This window comes from Ursus americanus, chromosome 3 (assembly GCF_024610735.1).
Source record: "Ursus americanus isolate L20-20 chromosome 3, mUrsAme1.1.p, whole genome shotgun sequence".
In the NCBI taxonomy this organism is placed as follows: domain Eukaryota; kingdom Metazoa; phylum Chordata; class Mammalia; order Carnivora; family Ursidae; genus Ursus; species Ursus americanus.
The window spans coordinates 65507383-65528845 of NC_142129.1; the positions used below are offsets into that span (position 1 = coordinate 65507383).

At 38.0% G+C, this 21463-nt stretch overlaps 1 long non-coding RNA gene across 6 annotated transcripts in view; it reads right to left on the minus strand.

Moving 5' to 3' along the window:
- Window positions 1–21463, minus strand: part of LOC123789257 (uncharacterized) — a 251998-nt gene that overhangs the window by 86438 nt on the left and 144097 nt on the right. For all 6 annotated transcript variants that reach the window (XR_015724009.1, XR_015724008.1, XR_015724011.1 and 3 more), the window contains exon 4: window positions 18810–18867. This is a non-coding gene — a long non-coding RNA (uncharacterized LOC123789257). The remainder of the gene's footprint in view (window positions 1–18809; window positions 18868–21463) is intronic.

Below are 21463 nucleotides of genomic sequence, written 5' to 3' on the forward strand. Positions count from 1 at the left end.
TTAGGTGAACAGAATAACTTCCAATTTTTTAAAAAAGATTTATTTATTTTAGAAAGGGAGGGGACAGTGGGAGAGGGAGAGAGAAATTCAAGCAGACTCTGTGCTAAGCATGGAGTCCTGACACCTGGGCTTGATCTCAAGACCCTGAGATCACAACCTGAGCCAAAATCAAGATTCAGATGCTTAACCGACTGCACCACCCAGGCACCCCAATAACTTCCAATGTAAGTAGATGGAGGGTCAGGCATAATTTAGGTAAAATCCCACTGCTCATCTCTGTGGATACTGGTATCACTGAAATACAAGTGCTCAGATGAAGTGGCTCGGGAAAATAATCAGTGCCAAATAGGACACAGTCTCGGTTGGGAGGGACAGGAACACATAATTAACTTTGTTCCTGTGGCCTCCAGAAAACTTAATCACCTGAGGTCTTTAGTGTTAATTTTTTGATTTTTGCTTTCAAGAAATCAAACCTCAGAAAAACTAATTTAAAGATGCTCCCATTAGTGCTGATTTCTTCAGTGAAATACATATGGTTTTCCAATATAAAAGAGGCTGCCCAGCATGGACTTGGGTGGAAGGATAAGTAAAGGCAGGGAAAGTATTAGGTACGTCCTTCTGGTCCTTCCCGAGTGTCATTTGGATAGAAATAGTGACAGGTGAGCCTAGCAGAAAAACTCAAAATAATACACACAAACACACGGTATCCAGAATTCATTCTTTTTCTAGTGTGTGTGAGAAAGATATGAAACAAGAAGTCACATAGTCTGGGGACATGTGGGTGGCTCAGTTGGTTAAGTGTCTGACTCTTGATTTGGCTCAGATCATGATCTCAGGGTCATGAGATTGAGCCCCGTGTTGGGCTCTGTGCTCAGCGTGGAATTTGCTTGAGATTCCCCCTCCCTCTGCCCCTCTCCCTGCTTGCTCGCTCCCTCACTCTCTCTCAAAGAAAGAAAGAAAGAAAATCTTAAAAAAAAAAAAAGTCACAAGTTCTGTTTGTGTTAAAAACAAAACAAAACAAGAAGCATAAACCCTACACCCTAAGGAACAAACGAAAAAATAAAGTACACGAGAAACTCACAGAAATTAGTACAGATTTTCCTACTTATTTTTTCTACATCTGTCCCAGCTTCCAGGACAATGAAGACTAGCTAGTCTGAGAACCCTGCAGCTAAGCTTAAATGATGGTCTCTATCACAAAAGGAAAGTCCCTCTAGGCTGGCTGCACACATATTTTAATTCTCTGAGCAGAAAAGGTGCCAAGGAGAGCCAACTGCTTGACACTGCTAGACGTTGTCACCTGATAATGTTTTGAACACCCTCTGTGTGTGAACCTCTACTAGGACGTTAGCAAAGGTCAGCTTTCTAGAGAATTTTGTAGGGCAAAGGATTTACAGAATTTACATTCTAGAAAGTGCACATTGACTAGGTATGTAATATAACTAACTCTCCTCTGCCCAACTCTCCTTCCCCTTCCTTTTGCTTTTGCTTTCTCCAGCATCTTCCCCCACCAGCAAATGGATCTCCCCAGACGATTCCAGTCCAAGCCAATCCTCACCAACGTAGGGCTTAGAGCAGCAGCTATGCAGGGGTGGACGGAGGCTTTGCAAAAGTCAATTGCACTTCCAGACCTAGGATCTGGAGCCCAGATTGGAGGCCTTAGTTGTTACAGACAAGCTCTCTGATCTTCCCTGACCCCAAACACACACACACTCTAGTTCTTGAGCCTCTTCCTTGACGGTTAGATCCAGCTGCTGTTCTTCTAGGCCCGGGGCCTCACCTAAACTCCATCTCAGTTTGCAGTGCCACTGCTCAAGAGCACATTTCCTGGTGAAATCTGCCCGGCTTCCCTACTCCTGACCACAGAGCACAGGGAACTTCCCGTCTTTAAATGACCAGGGTGCTTGATCTTTACCTTTCAGGTAGAATTTATCACATTTTACCTTATATCATAACTATACAAATTTTAGAATGTCAGTTTCTTAATGGCAATGCCTTTCCATCTTTGATTCCCACACAGTGCTATAAAGGAAAGAGCTAAAGTTCTCCAAGTCTTCTCTGGTCTATTCTGTGTCTTGCATGAGTAGAGGTACAAAAAATATTTGCTAAATAAATGATTCTTGTATCCCAGAGTTCCTTCAGCTTGTAGCTATCAAACCTTGCTAGTGACTATGAAAAAGTAGTTGATCCCACACACAGTTGTTTTAAGGAAATAAAGTATTCAAAAGCAGACTGTGGAAATGAAACTTTGTATCTTCAAATTCTCTAACCAGGGACCATCTTGGAAGATTTAAGAGTGAGTAGATGATTGACAGCAAGAAAATGAATGTTCATCCTGTTGCTTTATTGGAACTTTTGCAAGAAAACATGAAGACACTATAAAATTCACTGTGGTATTTAGATACTCATTCATTCACTTATCCATTCACAGGTTACTTTCGAAAAAATAATTATTTGTTAGATGGTATTATATAATGTATTAGTCACTAGTTAAGCACTTCAAGAAATCTGAGAGTTATTAAATGATTCAACCTATGCTCCAATTGTTTCTCCTAGAAAGGTGCTTCTTGAACTTCAACATGAATACAGATCACCTGGGGGGTTCTGGTTAAAATGCAAATTCTTCTTCCACTGGATGAGACGGAGACTGAGATTCTGCATTTCTGATAAATTCCCAGGTGATGCTGATCCTGTTGGTCCACATATCACATTACCAAGAAGGATAGCTTTAGAAGACCTTGTTCTGCTCTGAATGACTTTGCTTGAGAGTCTAACAGAAATATCTGTGCATGACTTAGGTTCTTCCTTCCAGTATAATACTCTGGGAAAAGGTGCCTCAACTCTTTGAGTATCTATAAAATGGGCTAATAATATCCACTCCATCTGTTTTAAGTGAGTTGTTAAAATTATTTGAAATGCATGCGAGTGCATGTTATAGATAAAAGCATCATGATTAATATGGATAATAATCATTACTAATTTCACCCTTGAATTGAAATGTGAAGTCCTAAGTAACAGAAACTTCAAATGGGAAAAAGATAAAGATTTTATAACACAAATATCTCACTGTCTGATTTCTTGACTGATCAGAGAGTTGGGTGGTTTCTGACATGGGCTGGTGCTTGGGTAAGAGACATGTTAAGGATGGTATTTGGAAGGTTTTGCTGTATGTTGAAACTTGACCACTTTCTTCCACCATACACAGAAAATAAGTCAGAATATATTAAAGACCAAAATTTAAGACCTGAAAACATAAAACTCCTAAAAGAAAATAAAAGCAGTAATCTCTTGGACATCAGCCTTTGCAACATTTTTCTGGATATGTCTTCTCAGGCAGGGGAAACAAAAGCAAAAATAAACTATTGGAACTACATCAAAATAAAAAGTTTTTGCACAGAGAAGGAAACCATCAACAAAACAAAAAAGCAACCTATTGAATGGGAGAAGATATGTGCAAATTATATATCTAATAAGATGTTAATATTAAAAATATATAAAGAACTTATACAACTCAATAACAAAAAGCAAAACAAAACACCTAATAATCCAATTTAAAAAGAGGCAGAGAACCTGAATAGACATTTTTCCGAAGAATACATACAGATGACTAATAGACACATGAAAACATCACTCATCATCAGGGAAATGCAAATCAAAATCATAATGAAATAATCACCTCGTACAGTCAGAATGGCTAGTATTAAAAAGACAAGAAATAACAAGTGATGGTAAGGATGTGGAGGAAAGTGGACCCTTGTGCACTGTTGGTGGGAATGTAAATTGGTATAGCCACTGTGGAGAACAGTATAGGGATTCCTCAAAAAATTAAAAATGGAACTACCATGTGATCCAATAATCCCATCACTGGGTATTTACCTGAAGAAAAAACACTAATTTGAAAAGATGTATGCATCCCTATGTTTACTGCAGGCTTATTTACAATAGCCAAGAATGGATAAAGATGAGGTAAATATGTGTATACACACACACACACAATTGAATACTACTCACCATTTAAAAAGAATGAAATCTTGCCATTCATGGCAACATGGATGGATGATACCTAGAGGGTATCATGGGAAGTGAAATAAGTCAGAGAATTACAAATATATGATTTCACCCAAATATATGATTCACCATGGAATCTTAAAACAAATGAACAAAGAAAAAAAAACAGTAAATAGACTCACAAATATGGAGAACAAACTAGCGGTTGCCAGAGGGAAAGGAGGGGGTGGGCAAAATAAGTGAAGGGTATTAAGAGGTAGAAACTTCCAGTTATAAAATAAGTCACAGGGACGAAAAGTACAACATAGAGATTATAGTCAATAATATTGTAATAACTTTGTATGGGGACGGATGGTCACTACATTTATCACAGTGAGCATTGCATAATGCATAGAATTGTTGAATCACTATGGTATACACCCAAAACTGATATAACATTTTATGTCAACTATACTTCAGTGAAAAAAAAGACTTGAGATAGATGATAACTAGACTTACTGTGACGATCATTTTGGAATATGTACACATACTGAGTGTTTACACCTGAAACTAATATAATGTTATATGTTGATTATATTGTAATTTTTAAAAAAAGGCTGTATTTCTTGTAATGAGCACCAAAACAAAACAACAAAAAAGAAAACTTTGCTGTGTGTTGAGTGGGGGTGATTTCTCCTTGGCCACCAGTAAATGGGATGTCAATAAAGAAATTCCACACAAAGCCTGTATTATTTAGCTCATTGGTATATCGTCAGCAGTAGCACAATGATGAAACAGAGTAGGTATCCTAAACCATTTGCTTAATGAATGAATCAGACTCAGAGATGAGGTATTTTGCTTAAGGTCACACCCAGTTAAGTGGTAGAGCAAGGCATTGTCCCAGATCCATTTGGCTTCTAAACCAAATAAATGTCTTGATCCCAGGAGTTCCTTTCAGCAGGTCTAGGCTGAGCCCAATTATTTGTATTTTTACTAAGCACCCCATTGGATCCTTTGACTCATTCAATTTTTGAACATGTATTTATTCAGCATGTAACATATGTCACGCATATGCTAGGTGCTGGGACTCCATTGGCAAACAAAACAGACAAGAATCCCGGTCCTCAGAGAGCTTAAGTGCTAATGGGACATCAGGCCAGTTTGAGAAACTCTGCATTGCACCATAATGATAATGGGTTCTGTTTATTCAGTTAAAATTGGCAAGCAAGGGAGATATTCATCCTTTCACCCATGTTTGTTATGGGAGCTAAGAGCATCCCGGGCAGATAAAAGCAAATATAGAGGGTCCTCTTTTGATAACGAGTCAGGACCTTTTGCATGGGGAAAACTTTCATTTTGTGGGCTTGTTTGGCACCCCCTCATCCTCTTTGGGGCATCTGAAAATGTTGTGTCTCCCTTTCCTGTTGAGGGCCGCCTGAGGGACTGAAGAAGGAATGTACTGCTAGTTGGGGAAAGCTCCAGCTGAGGCTCTGCCCATCATTAGAAGGCCTTTCAGAACCTAGACAGGACTTTTTGATTCCCCCTTCTGAGGATCAGGCTCTATTTAATTACGTGGAGGTACTTTATCAAGACAATATTGTATTTTAATGATCTGTAAAGCTCCCATGGATCACCATTTTAGATTTTTGAACGATTACATTGAAGGGTCTTGATTGCTATCATTGAACATGCATTGCCTCCCCCCACTTGAAAATATGAATAGAAATTTCAAGCAGGTGAAGGAAGGGGGCAAATGACTCCCTTCGTTTTAAGTGTTTGCTACTTTAAAAACCTGTAGTTACTTATTCACTTAAGTGAGTAACCTGCATAATTGTCATATTTTTAGTCCTTAAAAATCTGTTTTTGCAATGGAAATCTTCATGCAATCAGTATAATCAATTGCAAAATTAATAAACTGGGGCGATCTTTAACACAGCTTTTTCTGCTTTGAGAAATGAGAGGAAAACTACCTCCATGTGTGGTTTAGACCTGAAAGACTTTTAGTAACAATTTCTGAATTGTATGGCCTTACTTTGAAGTTGCTGATGACGCTCATTTCTCTGTCATTTTCTTAAATGTTTTCTGTGCCAAACTCAGCATTTAAAATGGACAGAAGGCAGCAACTGAGGGTTGGGGGCGGTTGGGGATTTCTGAAAAGAACTTGGCATAAAATTTCTCTATTATTCTCTATTTTAGAAAAATAGCAAAGCTAGTTTCCTGTTCACAGAAGGAGATATGTGGAAAATCAACTGTTCATCTCAAGATTTACATCTTATTAGATAAGAGGTGTGCTTCATTTGTTATAATATCAAGAACAAAATGTTAATGCAGGTGCTTTACAACAACATAGAAAGTTCAGATGTTTAAAGGCTGTGACTTCCTATTTGTAATTTTAGAAAGTATTTAGTGGCATTTGTGATGGACGGGGAGAAACTCATATTGCTTTAAGAAATGCGTTTAGTTGCTGAAAAATGTGTCTGTTTAGTCACAATATAACCACTGCCAACAGGTCTTTGTTTAAGTAGGTAATATCCAATTCATGTGACTGGCAATGGTCACCAAAGAGGAGGCGAGGGAGAAGTTTTTAGCCCTTTCTGAGTATTGTTTTGTGAATATTTAATTTCATTTTTATTTCATGATATAAAATAAGCCAAGTGTCCTTTATTGAATGCTCCTTAGTCTTGTTCCTCTGAATTTCACTATTCAGCTCTCCTGTGCTATTGGAATGCCTAACCCTGAATAGGTCTACATTGCTTGAAACAATCCTAGAGAAGCAAAGTCCAGTCCTTCCTGATAATCCACATGGAGTCTGAAATCAAAATCTCCACTAAAGTTTATTTTATTTAGTTTTTTAGAAAATATTTTATCTATCCATTGAGAGAGAGCGAGAGAGAGCACAAATAGGGTGAGGGGTGGAGGGAGAGGGAGAGACAATTCCAAGCAGACTGCACTAAGCCTGGAGCCCTATCTGGAGCTCGATCCCATGATCCTGAGATCATGACCTGAGCCAAAATCAAGAGTCGGATGCCCAAGCGACTGAGCTACCCAGGTGCCCCTGCACTGAATTTTAGACATCTATATCTATATTATACATAAAGCTGGTCAAATTATATAACATACTTTTAAAGGTCTTTTTTTATCCAAGTCACCAACGACGATGGTGTCCAAATGGAGAGCACTATAATGCTGCTTTTAAAAAGAGTTTTGTTTTACTTTTAGTTTTTGTTACTCTAGGAGAGTAATAAAACCAAATAGGTGGAGTATCTGTTCTTAATGGCCCCATTTTGTTTTACATACCACAGAACTGCCTCCAGTTTAATTCTGTTAATGAAAAATAGGGTGGTGCATGGTGCATAAAAGCAAGCGCAGGAGTAGTTTGCTATGGATAACCCAAGTCAAAACTGCTTACATCTAGAAGATGGTTTTGTGCTCACTTTGGCAGCACAAATACTAGAAGAGAGTTGGTTTTCATTTTGCTTGGTTTGGGTAAGAAAGAAAAAAATGTAATAATCCAAGCTTCAAGCTCTTTGATAATATTGATATTATAAAAGTGTTATTTACCTAAGTAGAAATTTGCAATAAACATATATGTGGTTATAATATATTTTATATAGTTGAAATCTAATTCTGAATTATTTTTCTATTCAATGCCAAATAAGAAACATGGCAAATTAATGGACAGCACCTTTTAAAATATAGCCTTGTGGATTTTTAAAAAATCTGTTCATACTGTTGGAAATGCAAAAGCAAAAATAAATTTTTTAGTTTATAGTTTATTTCTTTCATGTCTTTGAAGGCATGATTGCTTTTTTCATGAACAGTGAGGACACAGGACATAGTAAATTACAAGTGCTATGTAAAGACAGATATCCTCATTAACAACTAGCTGCTATAAAAACAAATTATACCATATGACTCAGGGAAGTTGTTAATAATTTTACTTTGTTTACATTATGCTTCGAAAGCAACATAGCTTAATGAGATCAGATATTAAGCTAACGGTATAGCTTGTAGTTAAATGTTTTCAAGCTCTGCCAAACTGTAGGCAGATTAGACGTGGGTAGTTTTTACTGATAGTGTTTTCAAAAGAGGAAATGAATAAGGCCTTGCTTGGTAGAGAAGTTATGCATTATTACCTAAGAAAGAGTAGTTAGTACACACAAATTACCAAGGTGCTTTGAAAGGGCACAAACAATAATTTTAAATGGGGAAAAGTTCAAGAAACATGGAGGCATTTGTATTTAAGATCTACAAATAATAAGAAAATTAATAATAAAAACCTGTAGAAAGCCCATAATAACAAGTGACCAAGTATCCAAAAGATCATGTGGTCATGTTCTAAAGCAGGTGAGCAGTGTTTGGAATTCTAATTTTCTGCAACATAAAATTTCTTCGTACTCCCTGAACTCTTTGCATGGATTAGTTAAAATGAAGTGGGCCATAGTCAGTTTTTCATTTTTCATGAATCAGAAAAACATTAAACTTCTTAACCTTGGAGTTGCCTACTTGATTTTTAAAATAACTGTGATATTCAAGTAGATAACATTCACTCTCATCCATCCTTTATTAAGGACATGACTGATTGTTAATGTGCCAGAGCAATTTCCCATTGTCCTCATGAAAAATGCAAAAATAAAAGTTACTGACTGTGATTTTAGTTGCCACAAACCTGGATGTCTCTAACATATAACAAACACGTAATGAGTATAATCACCCCTATAGAGCAGGATATCTAAACAGCAGATTCTTTGTAGGTTTGGTTTTTAAAATTGACATGGTATTATTTTCTCTCTCTCCCTTGGCTTTGAAAGGGAAAAAAAAAAAAAAAGGCAGCAATCCCAAACACCCACTTTGCCAAATTAGTGAGAAGGCAAGATCTGTGAAATGCAGAAATTATCTGTTTTGCACCAGTAGAACATATCAGCCGTATGCACGTAGCTGCCATGTTAAGCATCCACACTTTTTCTAAGAGAAAGGTACAGCATGTGTCAGTACATTCAGCTTTATGTAAAAATAAATATGTTTCAAAATAAATAAGACAAGGGCAATGAGAAAAACATTTTGCAGAGCTTATTGCTAACTAGCGAGGAGACAACAGTATTGCTATTTTGTTCTTGCATCTAGAAAGTGACAGAATTTCTAGGGGTGGAGGGAATGTACATAGAATAATTTAAATCAGATCTAGAGCCAGAAAAGCACTGCCTACCTGGAAGATGACGCTGTCAGAGGAATATAAGCTGGCAAAATCTGGTGTTGTAAGAGGTGTGTGTATATTATTAAGCCGTATTATCTCCAAGTTTTTCTATGAGACTAATTCAAATTAACGGAACAAAAGGAAGTGAGTATTATGGTATCCAGTCCATAAATTCCTATCATGCTAGTGATTATAAAAGTCTCAGAGAAATAAATTCATAGGCTGTTTCTTCTATGTTATAAAGAACAGTGTCTGTTATGGTTTTTATTGCTGCAAAACAAATCATCCTGGTAGTTAATGGCTTAAAGCAACAACAATCATATTATTATCTCATAGCTTCTATGGGTCATAAATTTGGAATGGGCTCAGTTAGGTGGATCTGGCTTGGGATTTTTTACATGGTTATAGTAGCTACTAATGGTCTGGAGCAGCTGGGGTGGGCCAGCATCTCTCCCTCTTCATTCTATCTATCATCTTCACATAGTGTCAGGACCCTAAGTTGTCTCTCCTGGTGGGCTAGTTTGGGATACCTTACTGTACGGTGGCCGTAGGCCTGTCTGATCAGGTATGATGATGGCTCAGGTCTCAGTCTAAGTGCTCCAACAAGACAAGTGGAAGATACAACATTTTTTCCAATCTAGGCTTGGTAGTCACTCAGACTTATTTATTAGCTACATTTTATTGGTTAGAAGGTAAGAGAATAATTAGACCACTGCTGAATATGGGAATGGCAAGGTTTAGAAGATCTTGTGGGATCAGAGATATTGAGATGTCCATCTTTGGAAAATACTGCCACAGTGTCTTTTACTCTGAAATGGTTATCTTCGTTAAACTGGTGATATTGTGAGGAAAAATAAATGTAGTCTTTGCTCGTAGATGACTGAGGATGGATTATAATGGTAAAAAATAATAATAAAAGAAATCTAGTAGTGTCTAAATATATTGTGTGTTTTATTTATATTATTTGCTTATTATTTGTGATACTCCATTCCATAGAGATTCTAGTAGTTTCCCACACCATTTCTAGCTCTCTCTTATTTCTTCTGACTCAGGTCTGCCAGAAGGTCTGGAATTATATCTTTAGTTGAAATAGATTCACTTTTATTACAAAGATCCAGAAACAGTATGAATAACAAACTGAAGGCCATTTGGCTCAGGTAGGTGAGGAAAGAGGAGTAAATTGATGTCAACATTGAATTGACAGTGGGGGTGAGCTATTTTATGCTAGTCTGGTAACCTCTCTTGGTGTCACTTTCTCCCTCTAATAAATAGAAAAGAGCACTCCTGACTTGCCCCACAGAACAATGGTGAAGCTAAGCTAAGAAAAATATTTGGGAAACAATTTTCAAATACATGGGTCTATCTGGATGCCAACTGGGAGATTAATTATGAAATCTGGATTGGCTTGTCTACAAGTCTATGGCAGGGCTTTTGTCTTTGGAAGACGATGAGACCATAGGCCTATCACCCAGACATTTGCTTTGAATGGTTTTTTTTTTCTCTAGTGAGGATCAATTTCCCCTAAGCCACCCCTAAGCCACCTATCTGGTCTTCCTCTCCAACAGTAGAATGCACTTGCTTGATGGTTGGCAGGGTAGGCTAAACCCCTACTAAGAGAAATAAAATACTCTGAATTTTATGACACCAGTCTATTAAAAGCAAATTTTAACCAAATGAGAAAAGGAGTCTGATCACAAAGGTCTGTTAAACCTTCTAGTCAAATGCCTAACAAAATCTGATATAAACACTTGAGAATCTACAGTACGTAGGCATTCCCATACTTGAAAGCATAAGTGAGAATGTGGAAGTGTAAAGCAAAAGTTTAACCCTATAGGCATCAGTAGCTTACCTTAAAAGGGTAACCCAAAAGGACAAAGATTGTTTCACTACTTAGGAGTCAGAGAAAACTCATCCTCTGTAAAAGGATTTGTAGTGCCCAGTGAAAGGGCCAGCTCACTGATTTCCTAGTACTATAGAAAATTTGAGTTGGAAGCCATCTCTTCAAAATCATTAGACTTGACAAACTGAAGCTCTTCTGAGCATGATCTTTTGAGATAAACATCTCTCCAAAATCCCAAATCTATGGGATACATAAAGTATATTTATTGCAAGGCCTCAGAGGCCAGTTGTGGGTAGTGATCAGCTGCAAGCTGTAAGGATAGGACAGGTGTTTCTTCTTGATGTTTAGATGAAGATGACCATTTATCTTTGACACTCTCACCTACCTTCCCATTCCTATTAAATAATTCATTTTAAGATATCGGGAAGGAATCAAACTCCAACTGATCTTTAAAAAGCAGATTAGAAATACAGCAATTATTGCCTGGATAAGGAGATAAGAAATGTTTCTAACAATCAAGTCAAATTATTTACTTGCAAGAGGCTCACCTGTATGGCAAGCACAGCTGATGCTTTTGTAAAGTCCTCTAACTCTCTTCTAAAAGAAGCCGTATTTAAGCAATCATCCATTTATACCATTTATACCGGCAGATTACTGCACACCAAGCAACACTTTGTACTTCTCCGAGAAAATTTGAAAGAAACAGATTTTCCTAAAATGGGATTTCAGTGATATTTTGGGTTAAACACAGTGCTTCTATTGTTTCTGTAATTTAGAGTCTTTACTACCAGTGAGCGAAGACAGCAATGATTCCAGAGACTCTCATAAGGCAGATAATAGAGATGGCATTTCACACTTTTGCATGTTCCTAGTAAATATCCAGTGGGCTAATTAGTCTTGGAAAGAATTTCAACTCTGTGTACCACATTGTTGAAAACTGGGCATAAGAACAAGCAAGCCACTCCTTGAATAAATAATATTTCATGGATTCAAGATGCATCAAGGAGACATAATCCCAGACTGAAAGACTGAGTTGCTCTGGATAGAAAATTGATATAAAATGTAGGACTCTGAAACAAAAAACCTGTCTGACTTAACTTAGTGATTGTTTACTGCGGTTTTTCAATGTGAGCTCTGTATAAACAGATTAACTTTGTTTTCTAAGTGTTTCCAAAGAGCCTGGAAACTAAGAATTAAGTACTGCTTCTCCCCATTCCTAGAAAACCGGGAAACTCTTCCCCAAGCTCAACACCTGTTGTTTGAAAATCTACCACACAATGGCCTTCATCTTCTATGCCAACAGATGTGAAGATGCCCAGAGGTCCCTCAGATGTTTGAGCTACTGAGTCTCTTGGGGGCACCAGGAAGGGGAGGGGAAATGGTTCTGGAATTCCAAAGGTCACTGCTGGATTGAAATAATGAAAATTGCCCACATGTTGAAAAAAACCTCAGATGTGATTACTGGAAAATCTGGCAATCAGACCAAGAACTAACTGTGTCTAAAGTTTCATTTATATTTTAAAAAAGAGAGAGAGAAAAGGAAGGTGTGCCAGGGTGAGAGAGAAATAATTATTATGTTCTTTAGCCTTCCAGCTACCACAATCAACAAGTTCAAACATAAAATGGAAGAAATATTTACTTCTACCAAAGGGTATCAAGTGTGAACTATCACCTACCCAATCACTCATTTCTGAAAACAAGTCTAAGAATTTATTTTAAGTGATTGAAGAAAGTGGGAGTTACAGCATTTTTTTTATAACAGAGGAAGACTATGATATATATTTGAATTATCTTTCAGGTCACTTACTATGTCTGATAACCATTTTCTTACAACTATTTTATTCTAAGAACAGCTTTTCTTTCTAAAACACCTCTCTCCACTCTTCCCTCAAATGTTCTAGAATTCTGTGTGGTGATGGTAACATGATTATATGTGTAAAAAGATGCATTTTCTGCATAAAATAAACTGAACAAATACATGTCATGAATCCGCTTTGTAATCTTTTTACTCTGGGTTATTTACTAGGTGACCTAGAGGCGTCATGGGGCAGTACCCATGGGTAGAGTCCATGGGGTCTGGAGGCTCAGTCACAGGGTGGCCCAAGCTTCTGATCTTGGGTAAGTTTTCCTGTATTTATTTATTTCTTCACCTAGGAAGAAATATAGGCATGGGCAAAGAGACAGGCTCTGCATATATGTTGTAGTTACAGAGACTGACAGCTTACCCTCACAGAACTTTTAGACAATTTCACTTCAGTAGGCTCTGTTCCAGAACAGAAGCCTGATCTCGGGGCTCCCATAAGGGCCCACTAAGTGAGTACAGAGGGTGGGATGGGTTGAGGAAGGGAGGTAAGAGATTGCTCATCGGAAGATGTTAACACTGAGAGGCTCAAGTAGGATTAGCTAGTGAAGACCAGGGAGACATCGTGGAAAGAGAGTTTTGGACAAAGACAACAGTGTAAGTGAATACCCAAAGGCACTTGAGCTGCGAATACTTTCTGGGTGGCCTTCTAGTTCAATATATGTGTTTGAAGAAGAAAGATGCAAAGTTTTTTCTAGAACAAGAATTTTTGGAGGCAAATTACAGAGACGAGAAACTTATGACTATATCTGTTGTAGTTATCAATTCGTTCTCATTCAGCTCTCCTCTTTTTAGTCCAAAGGCTTCATAGAAAAGTACATAGGTGAAAGCCTAAGGCTTTGCTTAGAGTGACAAGTGGGAACTTCTCATACCCCTGAAGCTATAAGGATGCTTTTCCAAAATAAACATATATTTAGGAGTGATGCTTCTAAAATTTTAATTTGCATAAAAATCACCCGGGGGTTTTGTTAGAAGACAGATTCTGATTCCGTAGTTCTGGGTGGGCCTGAGATTCTCTATTTAATGCTCCCAGTGATGCTGATCCTTGTGATTCGGGGACCTCACTTTAAATAGCGAGGTCTTAAAACACTTAAGGAAGGCCCAATGGAGATCAATGTCCTGTAAGTTTCAGTATTTTGAATCATGTACTTTAAAAATATATTCTCATTCTCTTTCCCTCTCTGTCCGTCTTCCTCTCTCTCTCTCTCTCTTACACACACACACACACACACACACACACACACACACACACGGTGTACAAACTTTAAGTTCATCCTGCTGACGATACATTAATGTACAACAACTAACGGAGTATGTAACAATTATTCTGGTTATTACTATCGGTCTACAAATAGGTTAAACACATATCTTGTCTACCATCACCCTAATATTTGTGCACTTTTCTTTTTGTTATGTTTGAGCATGACAGTGAAATGTCAGAGAAGAACACTTATATGTTGCCTCCAAAATCTAAGAAAGTCCACTCGGTGTTGTACCTCTCTCTTCATGAGGGGAGGATCAAGGTATATCAGTATGTTTTTTCTTTAGAAGAAATATCCTGAAATGACCCAGGACAGTGGACTCATAGAAACCTCCCCATGGGATGGAATCTTGAACTTTCATAGGTTTATTTCCCTCTCTCTGGCATACATGTCTCATTAAGGCATTTGAGGTGCTTGCTTTTTCCCACTCATAAGATCCATTTACCATAATGTCATCAGATATTGGGCTGGGGTGGTGTTCTGTGGGATACCAATTCAATCAAGGCCCCTGCAAGAATGATTTAGAGATATCCATGGATTTAAAGCTATCACCCTTGCCTGTGTTTGTCTAAATATCCCACCCCAATCATCAGAGCCCCACTCCTTCCCAACTAGTCTCCCATCTTAGCAAACGAGACCTGGTGGCCTGGTTTATTTAAATGAAATAGCAGTTTCAACTCTTACAATCAATCCTTGGCCTGATTCTCAGCTATGCCTGCCCTGCCCCTACAACAGATAAGAAAATAAGGCACCACAGAGGCTTTCTGGTTCTCTACCAGTGCTTTGGGTTGGAAAATCAAGACCTCATGTTTATCTTCTTTTTTACATACACTTTCCAGAGCAGTCCTAAGTAGTCATTCTACCTCATCATCTCAGTAATCACTACAGTCACTTTAGCAATTAAGTGCCACAGCCACTTTATCTGCCAGTTTCTTGATCTCCACCTTCACTCAATGCCACCACTGGTGATAATCTGAGTGACCGTGATGCCATTATATGCTATGGATTCCCAATGCTTTCTATCCCTCTCACCTTCCATGCACTCTTCACATAGGAGCAACTCAACCTCAGAATCCAATTTTTAAAAAAAATATTTTATTTATTTATCTGACAGGGGGGGGGGAGAGAATGAGAGAGCATAAGCAGGGGGAGCAGCAGAGGGAGAGGGAGAAGCAGGCTCCCCACTGAAGAATGGTCTTGGGACCAGAACCCTGGGATCATGACCTGAGCTGAAGGCAGACACTTAACTGAGCCACCCAGGCACTCCTCAGAGTCCAATTTTGATCTATTTGTCATGCCCCATACCTGGTACCCATTACTGCCTCATCAGTCCCAGCAGCAAGCATGGCATTCTCAGAAGGTCTACTGATCATTTAAAACAGGACTAACCCAGTTGTCTTCAGAGATGCCCATCAATATGTGCTGGCTCAAAAGAACCTATACTCTTTTATTAACTATATAGTATTATCTTGCACAAGTAATTTTTATAAATCATCTAGAATTCACTTTCGTATATCATACAGATTTTTCGCCATAGAATACGCCAGTTTGCCATCAACCTTCCTAAAAATCCATTACTTCTCTACTGATTTGTAATGCCACCTTTATCATATATCAAATTCCCATATATGCAGATGTCTGTTTCTGGGCTCTGTATTTTAATCCATTGGTCTATTTATCTGTTGCTTTTATTATTCTGGCTGTGTAGTGTTCCTGAATATCTGGCAGGTGAGTCATCCATGTACATGTCAGATTCCGTTTATTAAGTCCTTCAAATAATCCAGCATGCTTAACTACCAATAGATGATTTTAAACTGCCACCTAGGGAAGTTGAGTCAGGAGTCATCTTCAGGACTTCTGTTTCTCTAAGCAAGGTGTACACGTCAAAGATAAGCTGATTTACTCATTTGTCATATGTGATTTTCCTTCTCTACCCTTAACCACACAGTGCTCCATGTCTCCTCTCAATAAATAGTGACTATGGGCTGAATTATTCCCCATCTCCACCAAATTCATATGTTGAAGTCCTAACCCTCAGGACCTCAGAATGTGTTATATATGGAGATAGGGTCTTTAAAAAGGCAATTAAGTTAAAATAATGTCATTAAAGTGGATTTTAATTCAATATTATGGTATCCTTATAAGAAGAGTAACTTTAAAAAAAAAAAAGATTTTATTTATTTATTTGAGAGAAACAGAGAGAGTGAGAGAGATAGCACGAGCAGGGGGAGGGACAGAGGGAGACAGAAGCAGACTTCCCTGCTGAGCAGGGAGTCCAATGCTGGGCTGGATCCCAGAACCTTGGGATCATGACCCGAGCCGAAGGCAGATACTCAACCGATTGAGCCACCCAGGCATCCTGGAACAGTAACTTTATACACAGAGATGTGCAGAAGGAAGACCACATGAAGACACAAGATGTCAGCCTTCTATGAGCAAAGGGAAGAGACCTCAAAAGGAATCAATCCTTCTGACACCTTGATCTTGTACTTCTAGCCACCAAAACAGTGAGAAAATAAATTTCTGTTATTTTAATAGTCTGTGGTACTTTGTTATGGCAGTCCTAGCAAACTAATGTAATTAGATATTGAAAGAATATTGATTTAAAGGAGTGTAACCATCTTTAGCCTAGTTCTCTTGGCCTGTCTAAATCTATGGCTCTAGTTTTGGCCTTTTTTTTTTTCTTTACCCCGAGAAATAGACCTGCTCTCAACTGTATTTTTGCCCATCCTCCATATCCATCTGGCACCTGGAGCTCAAATGCTCCAAATCTAGGTCATGATATTTTTCTTCAATTCTGCTAATCTCTGGTGGTCTCTACCTTACATAATGGCTATAGAGAAGCCTAGGAGTCACTCTAGTCTTCTGCTCCCACCCTTCTATGCATCCCTTTGAATACACCTCAAGAGAGTTAGTTTATCCTGATTATTTCAATTTTGGAAATGTTTCTTTTCCCTGACCTCTTCCCATCCCAATTACCACTGTGCTGGATCGGGCCTTCATTATTTTTGGATATGATCTCCCCAAATCCATTCTCTCCACATCTCAATGGAGATGTCCCAATATCTGTCCCGATTAACCCTTTCATGATTCCATTATTTAGGTGAAAAAAGTTCTAAATTCCTTAGCAAGGCATTCAAGACCTTTTATAATCTGGACCAATTAACCAGTTCAACTTATTACCATATCTCCCTCTTGCCAAATGCCTTTTATTCCTGCCACACCCATCTATTTATGCTTCCTCCAATACAAAACTTAGTCTCACATCTTCATGTTTTTGGTCCTGTTAACCTCTTCTTTCAATGCCTTTCACCCCCTATTTTATTGTTAAAACTCCACACATTCTTGAGGCCCACATAAATTGGCATTTTCTTCAGGAAACTGTTCTTGGTACTCCCAGTTGTGACTGACAGTTTCATGCTTCACACTCCCAGTTGTATTTTTGAATCCCACTTCTCTCATATTTATCACATTTTATTTTAGTTTGGTATCCTTGTCCTTCTCCAAGAGGTATTGGCTCTGGGAAGACAGAGCTTTTTCTATTCCCACCCAATATACGGTATAGAGCTTTGTACATTATAGGTGATCTACAAACATCTGAATGAATAAAGAGAGTCTGCCAGGTATCAGTCTATAAGAGTTTTGAATTTGGAAACATGTCACCATTTAATTAATTTTAATCCACTTATTTTGTGGAAAATGTGGCTGACTCATTCACAGACCCAAAGTATTAAAGGGCTCATTTCTTTTTTGGCTATAAAGTACCTCTTAGAAAATATTATGAAAAATGAAGTACAAATTAATCAGAGAAGAGAAAACTAAATTTTCCTTGAAATGTCTTCAGAATTAAAATTCAGAGAAACCATTCAGAAAGCAAAAATGTGATTGCAGTTGCCAAAATCTAAGCTATTTTTAGTAATATTTTATGGTGATTGCCAATCTTCTTAGGGCTTAGACACAGACTATGGAAGTAGCAGGATCACTTTTTCTGAATCCAGAGGAAAAGCTATTTGGAAGTGAAAGTGGCCTTACAATTAGAAAGACTATTTAGCAAAGCATATAGCATTTGAGAAGTGGTCAACACTAAATAGACTGAAACCTTTCATTATCTTTACCCTTTTCTCAATTATTTTTGAAAGCACGTCTGGTGTAAGTACCATTTACTGCTCGGACAAGATGCTGTGGAGTCATGGCCTAACCCATTAAACACTCCCAAGTTGTGGGATCCTTATGCCTTAGATTTTGTTGTTGTGTTTTTATTTCTTGCTTTTTTGTTTGTTTGTTTGTTTCTGATCCCACCTCTTATTATAGAGTCCAATTAGGGCTGGAGAAAACAGAGGCTGTTTTAATTTAAATATCTTATATGCCTATAGTATTTGCTTTTCTAAGGACTCCCCAGTGATGCCTGTAGAGCCCTGGCTCTTCAGGGTCCAAGATTTGAAGAATGCTGACTTAATAACTTAAATCAATTTTATGAAGGAAACATAATATTTATTTTGCTCTGACAGCATGAGGTCTGAGTATCTCCACTCCTTAGTAGCTGATAAGGCAACTCTTCACTAGATTTCTTGAATCTCAGCAAGGAGAATCTCTTTTAGTGGTGGTTAAATGAAGTTCAACCAGAAAATTTCACAGAAGGTAAAATATTTGACATCCGCTACTTACTCAGGTATGATGCTCTCTATAGATGTGGATTCCATTTCTTCACTTGCATTTATATCAACTGTAGAATGAATAAGGAAAATCTTGATGAGGGAAAATTCAAATAATGCTATAATCTCAGAGGATCCTTATAAGAGCCCTGCAGGGTAGATATTACTGGGTAAAAACCATGTGAAATTCCACTTGTATAAGTAAAAAATGGTTGACATATGCAATTTCACATGGTTTAAACTTTCTTATTAATATCTCCATTTCACAGATGAAAAGCCTGATGTGTAAAGGTTAAGTTATGTACTGAAAATCACAGAGCTGTTAAGTTGCAAAGCCAGACCCAGGACCTAGAAACCTAGGTATGTCTGTCTCCAGAGCCTTGTTCTTCTCCTTCAGGCTGTACTGCCAGGTAAGGAATGCAATTAGACTAAGGAAGATGCATACCTCACCCTCTGGCCCCACACACTGACACAGCAGAGAGATGGGTAGCATTTCTTTGTCGTAGTTGTATTTATGACTCATAAAGACAGATCCACACTTGTGCAAGTATATACATTCTAGTTTCCTCCCCTATGAGCTTTAGCTATGTTGAATAAACAATGGTGTTACAGCTCTTGATCCATGGGGATGAAATTGCTTAAGATATGGATGGCAATGGTTTTGAAATACGTAATGTTTTAAGTCATGGAGGCAGTGACTGGCTGGAAGGCTCTCATACTGCCCTCGCATTGTCTAATATGTTTTTCCTCTTATATTATAAACTGCTTAAGCACAGCTACCCTTTTCCCTTTAAGACTCCTAGTCAGCCTAAATGATTACTGACCTTTAGGATAATGGTATCAGGCTGGAAATGGTGGCGGCCCAACTACAGACAAAAATACTGCAGCCTAGATAGAGCAGCTCAATGAAAAAGTTATATGCACATACTCTTGCTTTGAGTAAGGTCCACTGTATATTTCATTTCACTAGTTTTGCTCTCCTTTTTGGAGGGTTGCTTTTTAATTCCTTTCTCTTTTAGTTTGGCAGCTTTGTAACTACAGTCAATCTCCTCTCTTGCCCCAGGCCTACCAGAATAAGGGCAATTGATTTATGCATCAAAAGTCTGATAGTATATAGAAGGTCATTCATTGAGAACTAAGGGGTCTGTTTAAATAGTGGTGGTGGTCATGCAAATTAGTGTGATTGCTGGCCCAGGTCCTGAAAGAAATTAAGTTGAACTGAATAGAAACCAAGCTATGAGAAAGTTTGATTTTAAATAAGGTTTGAAAGTATACATTTTCATCCTGGTACCAGATTTTTTTTTTTTTTCACGTCACTATCATGAATTCTACCAGCTGGATGAAATTAATAAATGTGTATAATAGGGCTATAGAGATGGGTTGGGGGGATGAGTTTCTGGTAATAGCATTGCTGGCAGAGAGAGAGAAGTTTTCAATTTTATCTTAACTGTTTTTTTTAAGAAAACATGAATTGATTTTGAGATATACTTTTATTTTTAATGCTCCCATACCTGCTTCCTTCATCCCATAATGAAGCCTGAGACCAAGAGAAAGAACAACAGATGGAAGCTTTCTCTGGGGCCAGGATTACTTGACTTTGAGTCTCTGTGCTAGTATGACCAGAGTTTTGTTTTCTTCTTTTAACTGAAATATATTTGACATATTGTTGACAAACTGACAAATTTACATTGTGTAAATTTAAGGTGTACAACATGTTGATTTGATATATTTATATATTGTAATAGGATTCCATTGCAGCATTAGTTGGCACTTCCACTAGGTCACATAACCATTCTTTTTTTTTTTTTTTTTAAGATTTTATTTATTTATTTTAGAGAGAGAGCGTGCATGGGGGGGAAGAACAGAGAGGGAAGGAGTGAGGGGGGAAAGAATTTCAAGCAGACTCCATTCCGAGCATGGAGTCTGAGGTGGGGCTCAATCCTACAACCCTGAGATCATGACCTGAGCAGAAACCAAGAGTCAGACACCCAACCAACCGAGCCATCCATGCATGCCCCCATTATTTCTTTTTCGGGGGAGGGAATAATTACAATCTAGTCTCTTAGTAAGTTTGATGATTATAATACAATATTGTTCTCTATTTTCACTATACTGTACATTGGATCTCCAGGACTTATTTATCTACTACTTGTAAGTTGGGAGCAGAATTATTTTTAAAGGTGCTGTGGATTGTTTCCCTTCAAAATAGCCTTTCTCTGCCTTTGGCTGTTCTGCCCCACCTCTTCCAACAATGGACACCTTGGGCAATTGACAGGGTGAAGCTCGAGAAGTTCTGGACTTGTGCTGTGAATAACAGGAAGTGGTGCAAGATACCTTTGGCTAATTCCTCTGAAGTCCCACCCCCTCCATTGATTTCCTTGTTCTATTTCTACTTGGCAGTCACTGCCCAGCATCTCAAAGAGATAGTAACTTGATTTAGTGTGACTTCCCTAAATCCTAGAGTCATGGTATCATTAAACTCTGATGATTCTACTTCCACTTATATAAAACCTTTATTTTCACACTTAGGATGAAATTCATAAATAACATCAAGACAATCTCTATGTTGAATAAGGTATGGAAGATGTGAAAAAAGACACAAAGCTCTTACTGGATGCATGTCTTCTTTAGATTGACTTTTAAATTCTGAAATATACACAGAAGAGT